Here is a 12,022-nt window from a genome sequence, read left to right on the forward strand (position 1 = left end):
GAGGGAGTGGCACTACTTGAAATGAATTAAGAGGTGTGGCCTTGCTGGAGTATGTGTGCCCTTGTTGGAGAGTGTATCACCCAGTGTTTCTCTCTACTTGCTGCATGTGGATCCAGATGTATAACTCTTAGCTGCTTTTCCAGCACCATGACTGCCTGCATGCCCCCATGCTCCCCATCAAAATGACTAAATCTCTAAAATTGTAAGCCAGCTCCAAATACATGCTTTGCTCTGTAAGAGTTGTTGTGGTCATGGTGTCTCCTCATAGACCACCAACTAAGACAGACACATCATTTGGACAAAACAGCATCCTACCAAATGGGAAAATATTTTTATCAAGTACACATCCAATAGAAAGCTAATATCTAAAATATATAAAAGACTCAAAAAGCTAGATATAAAACACACACACACACAAATTAAAAATGGGTACAGTCCTAAACAGAGACATCTTAAAAACGGAAAACCCAAATGGATTAAAAACACTTAAAGAAATGTTGGACATCTTCAGTTATCAGAGAAATAGAAATTAGAACTATTTTGAGATTTCATCTCAATTATATTGGGTAATATCAATAAAAACAAGAGACAGTTCATGCTGACAAGGATGTGGAATAAGAGAAATATCCATCCATTGCTTGTGAGACAATTGTGAAAATTGGTATAACCATTATGCAAATCAGTATGGTAATTCATAGGAAGATGGAAATTGATTTTTCTCAAGATCCAGCTACATTACTCTTGGGCATATACCCAAAGCATACTTCATTCTACCATAAAGACACTTGCTCAACCGTGTTTACTGAGTCTGTAATAGCAAGAAACTAGAAACAACCTAGATATCCCTCAACAGATAAAAGGATAAAGAAAATGTGGTGCATTTACACAGTGGAATATTACTCAGCTTTAAAAAAAAGAAATTATGAAAATTCCAGGTAAATGGATGGAACTAGGGAAAAAATCATCCTGAGAAGGATAATGTGGAGCCAGAGAGACTGACACAGCATGCACAGAGCCTTTCACAGGTCTGTACCAGATAGGATAGTCCTAGAAGCCGAAAGGAGAAGTGAACACATGCCCCCAGCCCCAACCCAGAAGCAATTAAATACCACTTTCAAATGAAAATTTAGTTTCCTCCAAAAGAGTTTCTCTGGGAAAATAAACTATTCTTTTTAAAATTTTTTTTTAGATATTTTCTTCATTTACAGCAAATGCTATCCCAAAAGTCCCCTATATCCTTCCCCACCCTGCTTCCATACCCACTCACTCCCACTTCTTGGCCCTGGCATTCCCCTGTACTGGGACATATAAAGTTTGCAAGACCAAGGGGCCTCTCTTCCCAATGATGGCAGACCAGGCCATCTTCTGCTACATATGCAGCTAAAGACACGAGCTCTGGGGGTACTGATTAGTTCATATTGTTGTTCCACCTATAGGGTTGCAGACCCCTTCAGCTCCTTGGGTACTTTCTCTAGCTCCTCCATCGAGGGCCCTGTGTTCCATCCTATAGATGACTGTGAGCATCCACTTCTGTATTTTCCAGGCACTGGCATAGCCTCACAAGAGACAGCTGTATTAGAGTCCTTTCAGCAAAATCTTGCTGGCATATGCAATAGTATCTGGGTTTGGTGTCTGATTATGAGATGGACCCCTGGGTAGGGCAGTCTCTGGATGGTCCATTCTTTCGTCTCAGCTCCAAACTTTGTCTCTGTAACTCCTTCCATGAGTATTTTGTTCCCTGTTATAGGGAGGAATGAAGTATTAACACGTTGGTCTTCCCTCTTCTTGATTTTCTTGTGTTTTGCAAATTGTTTCTTGGGTATTCTAGGTTTCTGGGCTAATATCCACTTATCAGTGAGTGCATATCAAGTGACTTCTTTTGTGATTGGGTTACCTCACTCAGGATGATATCCTCCAGATACATCCATTTGCCTAAGAATTTCATAAATTCATTGTTTTTAATAGCTGAGTAGTACTCCATTGTATAAATGTACCACATTTTCTGTATCCATTCCTCTGTTGAGGGACATCTGGGTTCTTTCCAGCTTCTGGCTATTATAAATAAGGCTGCTATGAACATAGTAAAGCATGTGTCCTTCTTACCAGTTGGAACATCTTCTGGGTATATGCCCAGGAGAGGTATTGCTGGATCTTCCGGTAGTACTATGTCCAATTTTCTGAGGAGCCGCCAGACTGATTTCCAGAGTGGTTGTACAAGCTTGCAATCCCACCAGCAATGGAGGAGTGTTCCTCTTTCTCCATATCCTCACCAGCATCTGCTGTCACCTGAATTTTTGATACTAGTCATTCTGACTGGTGTGAGGTGGAATCTCAGGGTTGTTTTGATTTGCATTTCCCTGGTGATTAAGGATGTTGAACATTTTTTCAAGTGCTTCCCAAAACCATACAGTGGAAAAAGGACAGCATTTTCAACAAATGGTGCTGGCACAACTGGTGGTTATCATCATGTAGAAGAATGCAAATTGATCCATTTTTATCTCCTTGCACAAAGCTTAAGTCTAAGTGGATCAAAGAACTCCACATAAAACTAGAGACACTAAAACTTTAGAGGAGAAAGTGTGGAAAAGCCTCAAAGATAGGGGCACAGGGGGAAAATTCCTAAACATAACAGCAATGGCCTGTGCTGTAAGATCAAGAATGGACAAATTGGGACCTCATAAAATTGCAAAGCTTCTGCAGGGCAAAAGATACTGTCAATAAGACAAAAAGGCCACCAACAGATTGGGAAAGAATTTTTACCAATCCTAAATCTGATAAGGGACTAATATCTAATATATACAAAGAGCTCAAGAAGCTGAACTCCAGAAATTCAAATAACCCCATTAAAAATGGGGTACAGAGCTAAACAAAGAATTCTCAACTGAGGAAAACTGAAGAAACTATTCTTAAGGGCAAGCTACATGCCCAGCAGTAGACGGCCAACAGAAAGGTTCTCCAGGGCATCTTTGAGGATTCTTTGTCTCATAAAGTACTGTCAGGGATTTTCTTATTTTATTTTATTTTATTTTATTTTATTTTATTTTATTCTTTACTTTTTATTCTTATTTCACATTACTTTCTCTCTCCCTCCCCCTCTCCCACCTCCTACAGGTCCTTGGGTATCATGGCATGGCTTCCAGGTTAGTGTTTTTTATGGGACTCCTGAGTTTGTGAATGAGTGGTCTCTGTGTCTGTATCTGTTTCTTGTGTTTCCTTGGTTTCTGTTTGTTTGTTTTATCCTATTCTGACATGCTAGTTTTTGTTTTATCTTATTATATTTTAGTTTGTTATTCCTTCGAAGTCCATTGGTTGTTTAATGAGGGAGAGAAGGGGGGTAGATCTGGATGGGAAGGGAGGTGGGGAGGAACTGGAAGGAGTGGAGTAAGTAACCAGGATACATTATATGAGGGGAGAAAAGAATGTATTTTCAATAAAAGAGAAAAATAAAGAAAAAAAGAACATTAGCCTTTGAAAAACACTCTTCATGAGTGAAGGGGAAGGACTACTTAGGTGAAGTTTAGAAAAGCCTTCACGTACAATATGAGGTTTCGGGCTAGAGAGATGGCTCATCGGTTAAGAGCAACGACTACTCTTCCAGAGGTCCTAAGTTCAATTCCCAGCAACCACGTGGTGACTCACAACCATATGTTATGGGATCTGATGCCCTCTTCTGGTGTGTCTGATGACAGAGACAGTGTATTCATATACATAAAATAAATAAATATTTAAAAAAGAATATGAGGTTTCAGCAAACACTGGAATGATCATTTTTGATCGTGAATGAAATTGGAGATAAGGCAAACTAAGATGTGGTTAAATAACCCTTGTACCAAGTGGAGGATTTATTTGCAAAGTAGAAAATTTACAGCCTTAAGGTTATAACACAAGAATTGTCATCACTTAGCTACAAGCCTTGCTATAAGTAGTTCTAGGATTGAGCTGAAGGGATGAGTAATTCAACAATGTCATCCAAAAAACTTCTTTTATTTTTTGTTGTGTTAGCCAGTTTCCCTACTATTTCAACTATGAGCCTCACCTCCCTTCTTAGCCTCGAGACATTTGCTCAGTTGAAAATATTCCATGAAGCATTAAGTATGCCCACCTTGTTTTATGTTCTTTTTAAAGATAAAGCAAATCTTCTCAGAGACCTCAGTAAATTTCCCTTCATGTGTCATTGACCTGTGCTTTGAAATTGCATGTGGTTCTACCAATTGCTTGGAGAAATGAATGCTACCACTCTGATGGGTGCCTGAGAGCTCTTATTCAGTGTGGTGGTAATGTAAAATGAACAGCCTGTTTGGAAAATGGTTGGATAGTCTTACAAAACTAAACATATCCTTATCATGTGATCTAATAATTATATTTCTTCAAGTTAAGTGGTTATGAATAGTCTTATTTGGGGAAGAGGCCAGAATCCCTTGAAAGAAATAAGCCCAGGAAGAAAGTGAACACAAAATTGGGATTTAATTTACAAAGAAAATGGATGCCTATTAATTAAACTAAATGTCAGGCATCTTTCAAGTTTGTCCTGTTGAATCTAATTCTGTAATTAGCCTCCTTTACTTGAAGAAAGTGCCACCCTTGGAACAAATATATTTTTTTAAAGCTATAGGTAAGTACAAAGATGGAAATCATCATTATCTAGTTTTATTATGCACAGTGTTGCTTATCAACCCAAAAGAACCCCTTCTGTACCTCAAATTTTAAAGTACGTTTTTGGTTTTACTTTAGAGAGCATCGGTTGTCTTAATAACTCTAAACTACATCCCATTAATCATGGTAAATCCATGCTCTCATTTCACTGGCTTGCATTTGCTTTTCTGATACACAGACTAACACTTAAGATTTATTGAGTGGCATCTGGTTAATTAGATGTCTATTTCCTCCTGCCTGTTATAGGGAGCATAACACAGACAGACAATGTTGGGAGGATAATTAAAGTGCAACCAGAGATCAGGACTAACCTTGAAACTCACTTTAATTAAAATTAAAACAGGTGCGATATGTGGGAAGAATCACTGCCTTTGTCTGAGCTGTCTGTACACTTAAAACCTTACTCTGGAAATCTGTATTCTGCTTTTCTTCATTTTTATATGTGGATAAAAGTTTTACTTTCATGGACATCTATTTTGCAAATATTTTACATTTGGCTTTCAAGAAAAGTCACGCTCAGCATCCATAAGATTTGCACAAGTTCAAACAAGACAAAATCTCAGCCTGGAGAGGAGGAAGTAGATACAGAGGTCCAAGAAGCTATTTGCCATTGATACCGTCTGGGGAAGGGGAAATCCATTTTCTCCAACAGAGTGACACTGGGCATAGCAACCACTCTCCAGGGCAGGCCCTATGCCCAGAATTAGTTGCCCAACACAAAGCAGACTCCATGTTTTGGGGTTTTGGTTTCTTTGTGTGTGTGCCTGCACACATGCATGCTCATGGTCAAGACATTTTTGTTTTATTTGGGTATTTTTGGGCTCTTCGGGCATTTTTTTAATTTGGTTGTGTTTTATTTTGAGTCAGAGAGAGGGGAAATATGATACAAACGTTTTACTTAGAGCTGAGCACTTCACAGTGTCTAATTTTCTGCATGTTGACTAGTTGTAGCTCTCTATATTAGTCAACCTCTACTGCAAAATGAATCTTCTCTAATAACAGTTAAGAGATGCACTGGTGAGTTTAATATCATGTGCATTTACAAAATGATCGCAGTAGGTTCTCCCTAGATGATCCAACTTGCTATTCTCTTGGCTTTATTAACAGTGACAGCCACAAGTTCCATCTTGTGAAGTGAACCTTAAATCCTGACAGAAAGTGGTTGGTTACTCCGGTAACATTTGTGCCACTGTGGGACCAGCGGCAGGCCAGTTGCCAGGCATGTTGATATTGAAGTTTTCAAGAATCATACCTGAACATCACTGAAGATGACTCATCTCCCAGTAGCATGTGTAGCACCTTCCAACATTAGGAAAGTTAGCCAATAGGAATTGAGCTTCTAGGCCAGTAGCAGCTTGCTCTCTCATGTCCTATGACTCTGTAGTATCTTCAGCAATAGAGTCTTATCATCAAGTTCTAGAGTGTAATCAAAAGCAGTGGCAATAGTCTGAAGTGTCTGATGAGCTATGGGATCCCACTGATCAACAACTCAAAAAGAAGTAACCCTTTTCAGGCTTAGCTGATCGTCTATGGTGTCTAGGAGAAGCACTGTCCCCTTGTTAATGGGTAACTTCACCTAAAGTATTTTATATGTGTATATACATTTTAGGAATTTCTACAGTATTAGGCTTCCATATGGATCTTTGAAGATCCTTAGTGTTAGGGTTTTTTAATCTGTATTTTTTCCTTCCCTCATAACCCTTCTCACTTAGCCCTCACCTGAGGGCTCCATTATTTCCCATTCCAACTTTGCTACCTGCTCCTTGACTTCTATGTATACTCCAATTTAAACACATCTCTAAAGATGGAAAGCTAGCAAGCACAGAAGAGAAAGAGTGTGTGATGCTTGCCTTTCTTTATCTGGGTTATGTCCCTCGGGATGATTGTTTCCATTTACCTGAAAATCCCATAATTTCATTTTTTTCAACAGGTGAATCCTATTTCATTACATAAATGCACATTTTTTTCTATGTATTCACCAGATGGTGGACAACTAGGCAACGAGGCTATTTCCTTTTCGTGGCAATTCAAATAGAGCATCAATGAACATGGATGAGCAAGTATCTCCACAGTGAGGTATGAAGCCCTTTGGGTATATGCCTAAGAGTAATGGAGCTGGATCATATGATAAACCTATTTCTATCTTTTTTAATAACTTCCACTCTGATTTCCGCAGTAGCTGCACCATTTTTGCAGTCTCACCAACAATGGATAAATGGTACCCTTTCCTCCACATCCATGCCAGTTTTTGCTATTTGGTTTTCTGACTGTAGCCATTCTTATGGGTCTATGACAAAACTTTGAAGTAGTTTTAGTTTGCATTTCCTTCCTGAATAAGGATACTGAATATTTAAATATATTTCATCCATTCATGTCTCTTCTTTTGAAAATTTTCTGTTTTAAAGTTCCATGCCCCAATTTTAATTGTGATGTCTATCTTCTTGACTTTTGTTTTATGAGTTCTTTATGTAATCTAGACACCAACTCTCTGTCAGCTCTATATCTGACAAATGTTTTCCCTTATTCTGTAGGTTTCCTACCACTGTTAATAAAGACTAATGAAATTACTCCCTGCTATGCTTATAACAATATACTTTATGCCTGCTTTATCTTTTAAAGAGCCTGCAGACTAAGTGTTAAAATGAGCCTCGTGTACATGATTTGTGTGTTCTAAATACTCTACCTACTTTGGAGAAAAGACCAAAGTAATTTAAAGGAGATTAGAAGGATTTTACCTTTTCATCTAATAAAGAGTCTGTATAACTGTTCAAATTGGCAGGACAGACTCAAATCTCTGTCCCTCGGCTTGTCTCCACACTGCCATTTCTTAGAAAGGAATACAGTATTAAGCACTTTGTTTCCTCCCCATATGATTTTACCCACAAAAAGAATGGAAATTAAGGTGACTGGGCTTACCTATGCATTTTGATGGATAAATGAGAAAATTCGTTCGATATCTGCTCCCTAGTAATGGCTTCTTCCTACCATCATCAACAAGTTAAAATTCCATGGTTATTTGAATTTTTTCATTACTGACATCCTAAGTAAAAACAAGACACTTTAAGCACCAGTGATATTTATGACTTGAAGAAGGAAGAGGAGGAGGGGAAGAAGAAGAATAAGGAGGATAAGGATAAGGATAAGGAGAAGGAGAAGGAGAAGGAGAAGGAGAAGGAGAAGGAGAAGGAGAAGGAGAAGGAGAAGGAGATGGAGTTGTTGTTGTTGTTGTTGTTGTGGTGGTGGTGGTGGTGGTGGTGGTGGTGGTGGTGGTGGTGGTGGTAGTAGTAAACTGATTCAAGCTCCAGTCTACTAAGATATCTTCAGCCATGTCTAGTGAATCATGTTGTAAGCTTGGTTCTTGTGAAGATTTCAAGTTTAAGGACACTCTGTACTGCATAGCAAAACCTTGTTTAGAAATTTCTTCTTCTTCTTCTTCTTCTTCTTCTTCTTCTTCTTCTTCTTCTTCTTCTTCTTCTTCTTCTTCTTCTTCTTCTTCTTCTTCTCCCTCCTCTCCCTCTTTCTTTCTTCCTCCCTCCCTTCCTTCCTTCCTTCCTTCCTTCCTTCCTTCCTTCCTTCCTTCCTTCCTTCCTTCCTTCTATTTTCTTCTTCAACCTAAGTACTTCCATCTCTGTCCATGACTACATCCAAACATTTTTCTCTAAGCTCTGTTTTATTTTTTCAGGCTCATCCCATCCATATAACCTCATCACCACAGGACATTTTCCTATTTCTCCAACTCAGGGCTTCCTCTTCACTTGAACTTCCACAATACAATCTTTCATCTCCTAGCATCATCATATTCTGCTGTGTCATAATTTCTTTAGTTTTGGTCTTAATTCTCTCATGCTTCTCCAGCAGGGTGATAAGCTCTGAGTGGCTTCCACTCCATAAATAATTTCTGCTGCTTGAGTACAAGACATACCAGTAATGGTTGAATTAGACTGGATTAAATTTAAATGAGTTTTCATTAATGAAATATTTCTTCTGATGAGGATTCATTGTTTCTGGTCATTAAATTTTTATCTTACCTTAGGAATAAAACTGTAGTGGTACAATATGCATTGGATTTAGGAGATGAAATATCTGAGTAAATTATTGATAAAACATGTAAAAGAACAATTTTATTCCAGGAATCCTAAGGAAATATGTTTCAGATCTTCTAAATGCCCTGTTTGGTAAGTCAGGAAAAAAACACTGGCTGTGCAAATGTTTGTGAAGGGGAAACCATTATATAAATATACTTTGGAAGTGTTTAGTTGCAGAATGCAAAATGTCATTTCCTTGGCTTGAAACCATGAAAGAGAGAGATTTCACTACTAAAAATAGGAAAGATAAAATCTATTTTTGTACTTACCCAATTGGACAGATTCATGGCACATCAATAAGAGATATTTGATGGTGATTTTTTACAACAAAGATGAACTGTACCCTTTAAAGATTCAGTTTTTAATATCTGGAAAGGGCACCTCAGAAATTTTATTTTGTAATTTTTTTGCAAGGTGATAATTCTATGATTCTCAGTCATCCAGCACACAACCACCAGACCGAGATTTGTACTAACTCGGACAATCAACTACATTTCCCATGGGGTCGTTTCTTTTTTGTTCATACTAACATATTAAGGATATTTCACAAATTATAGAAAACAAGCCTTGGATAGGTGTCACTATTACATCAAGTGTTTCAAGATTATGCTACCAACAAAACAGCCTTTCTCAGCCTCTCTATATGATCTCATTGTTCCTCTCTTTCTTTCATTTTATGTACTCTGATACCACTTAATCCAGACCAATCAGGGCTTTCATCACAAACACTCCCTCGGTGGTTTTCAGCTTGTGGATTTCGAGCCATTTGGGGGTTGGATCACATGTCAGACATCCTGCATATCATATATTTACATCACTATTCACAAATTTACAGCTATGAAGTAGCAACAAAAAAATTCTATGATTGTGGGTCACCACAACATGAAGAATTATCTTAAAGGGTCATGGCATTAGGAAGGTTGAGAACCACTGCTGCTGCTCTACTGAGATTTTTGAGTCTTTCATGGGTTTTTGTCCTCAAATTTTACATCTTGTGAGATGACAAAAGCTTGACGGGAGATGATGCTCCAGTAGAGATACGTGTTGACAACCTAACACAACACTGGTGACCTCCCCTCCGGTTTCCCATGATAGTTTACCATGATAAGAATAACTAGCTATAGACTCTGATGAAATAATGACAGCAATAAGCAAGAGCCATGTTTTCATGAACGTTTTGTAGAATCTTTACATATGTCATAGTATGGCTATACACATCAATACCTTAGATTAATTGTGACTTTTAGAGGTTGTTAGTCTTTCTTTGATGATTTTCTCTTGTTCATTTGTTTCTTTATCTCCATATAAAAACTGACTGCACACATTAAGCTTTAGTAATGAATGCCAGGGCAGAGCTTACTTTGGTGAATGTGATCAATTCTCCCAAAGCATGGTAGACCTTCCTAGAAGTGCAGCCATCCTTTCACTGGTTTGCATTAATGACAGGGGAAGCTTTTTATAACACACTTACATTGCCATTTTTAGAGAAACTGAAATTCATTTCACTCCAGAAACACATTGAGCTCTTTCTGCATTCCAGAAACCTATTAAGCTGCTTCTGCAGTCAAACAACTTCTTAAGCAATAGTTCAGCATATCCCAATCTTACTGGATCTCATTCTATAATTTCACGTCTTAAATACCATTTACCACAGTTTTTGCTACTCCTCGAGTATCAAATCTCATTTGGGTAACTTTACAAAACACCCTTTATAAAATCTGCTCTTTTTTGTAAGCAAGTAATAGCTAGAACTAATGATTCCCATGGGTTTATCCATTATTATATACAAAACAGAATTTTAGTCCTGAAATGTTGAATGACTACAAGTCTATGTTTATTTGCTTGAGCATTTGCCTTCATAAATCCTCTCGACCTGATACCCCTATCAGCATCCATAGCATCCCAGGTGTGCACAGATGTGCTGTCTGCTAATGCATATTTGTCTATTTTAATGAATTAAGGAAACATGCTGAGAGATTTATTTTGCAGTGTGTCCAAATTATACTTTACTGTCTACATCTTTATTTAAAAGAACTAAATTATTGAAGCTGGAATAGAGACTAGGGAGATAAGAAAAACTTATACTGATATTGACAACTGAGTAAGTTAAGTTGTTGGGGAATAGTTAACAATAGTCAATTTGATACTCACTAGTAGAGATTATCAATGGAACTAACTACATAGTGCCACATTATAGCACTATGCTGTAATCAGCAGCATTCTCACTGCTGCATTTTTAACTTAATGTATATACAGATACATGGATGCAAAAATGATCTTGTAAATGTGTACCCACATGGGTTAATGTTCATATATATGTTTCGTAGCTCTGCTCATTGAGAAACTACAACTTCCCAGGACTAATGAGTATACTCAGTGCCTTCAGGTAGGTTTTTAACACTATTCAACTATGAAAGGCATGAAGAATCCTTAGAGAAATGATTATAGGACTAAGGACAGATAATCAAGCTTGAAGCATCATTTAGAACTAGAAAGTAAAGAAATAATAAATAAAGAGATGGGGATTATCAAAGGGACTTTTGAATCAACATGAATTCTTTTTCAACAGCCAGAACTAAAATTATTTCAGCAACAAAATAAATAATGGAACAGTAGATTGCAACCCTAAATATAGAGTACAGATATCTGTAAGCAGGCAATTATGCAAACAAGTGAACAGATAAATGGGAGAAGAAACAAGCTGTTCTGTAAAACAACTGCACGCATTGCTCTCTCCAGAAAGCAAGGTTTAACTAGCCACCTCCTCCACATGACCTCTTCTTGCTGACTTGCTTTCAAGTGTGGGGACAGGTCCAGACTTCCAGAAGTAAACTTCACAAACAAGGTTAATGCTATCATTCATGAAGCATCTTGGCAAGATCTCCTCCCTATACAAAGAAAAGGGGATTTTTCTTCTGTTCTACTTCTAAAACCTCATCAACTCCACACTGATTGTGAGAAGAAAACATTCGGGCAAAACCAAACTGAGAGATTTCTACAAACTGTAAAAGCAGCGCTCTTTGAAATGATGAATGTCGCCATAAACAAGAAAACTCCTGAGGCACCAACGTGGATGCTGAAGGACACACAGCTGAGAACACCTAGAAAGCCTTGGGAATAAATACAGTGTGCCCTTCATCTGATGGGATCCTGCAAGGGGAAGCACAGGAAGGGAAGAGATTTAATGTTAAACAGTGAGCAGTTCAACTGGTTATAATATTGGTTCTACTTGTGACATAAGAGAAATAGGAGTTCCTGATACAGGAGAAATTGCAGAGTACTAT

This window comes from Mus caroli, unplaced genomic scaffold, assembly GCF_978045245.1.
Source record: "Mus caroli unplaced genomic scaffold, Mus_caroli_1 scaffold_11, whole genome shotgun sequence".
NCBI classification, from domain to species: Eukaryota; Metazoa; Chordata; class Mammalia; order Rodentia; family Muridae; genus Mus; species Mus caroli.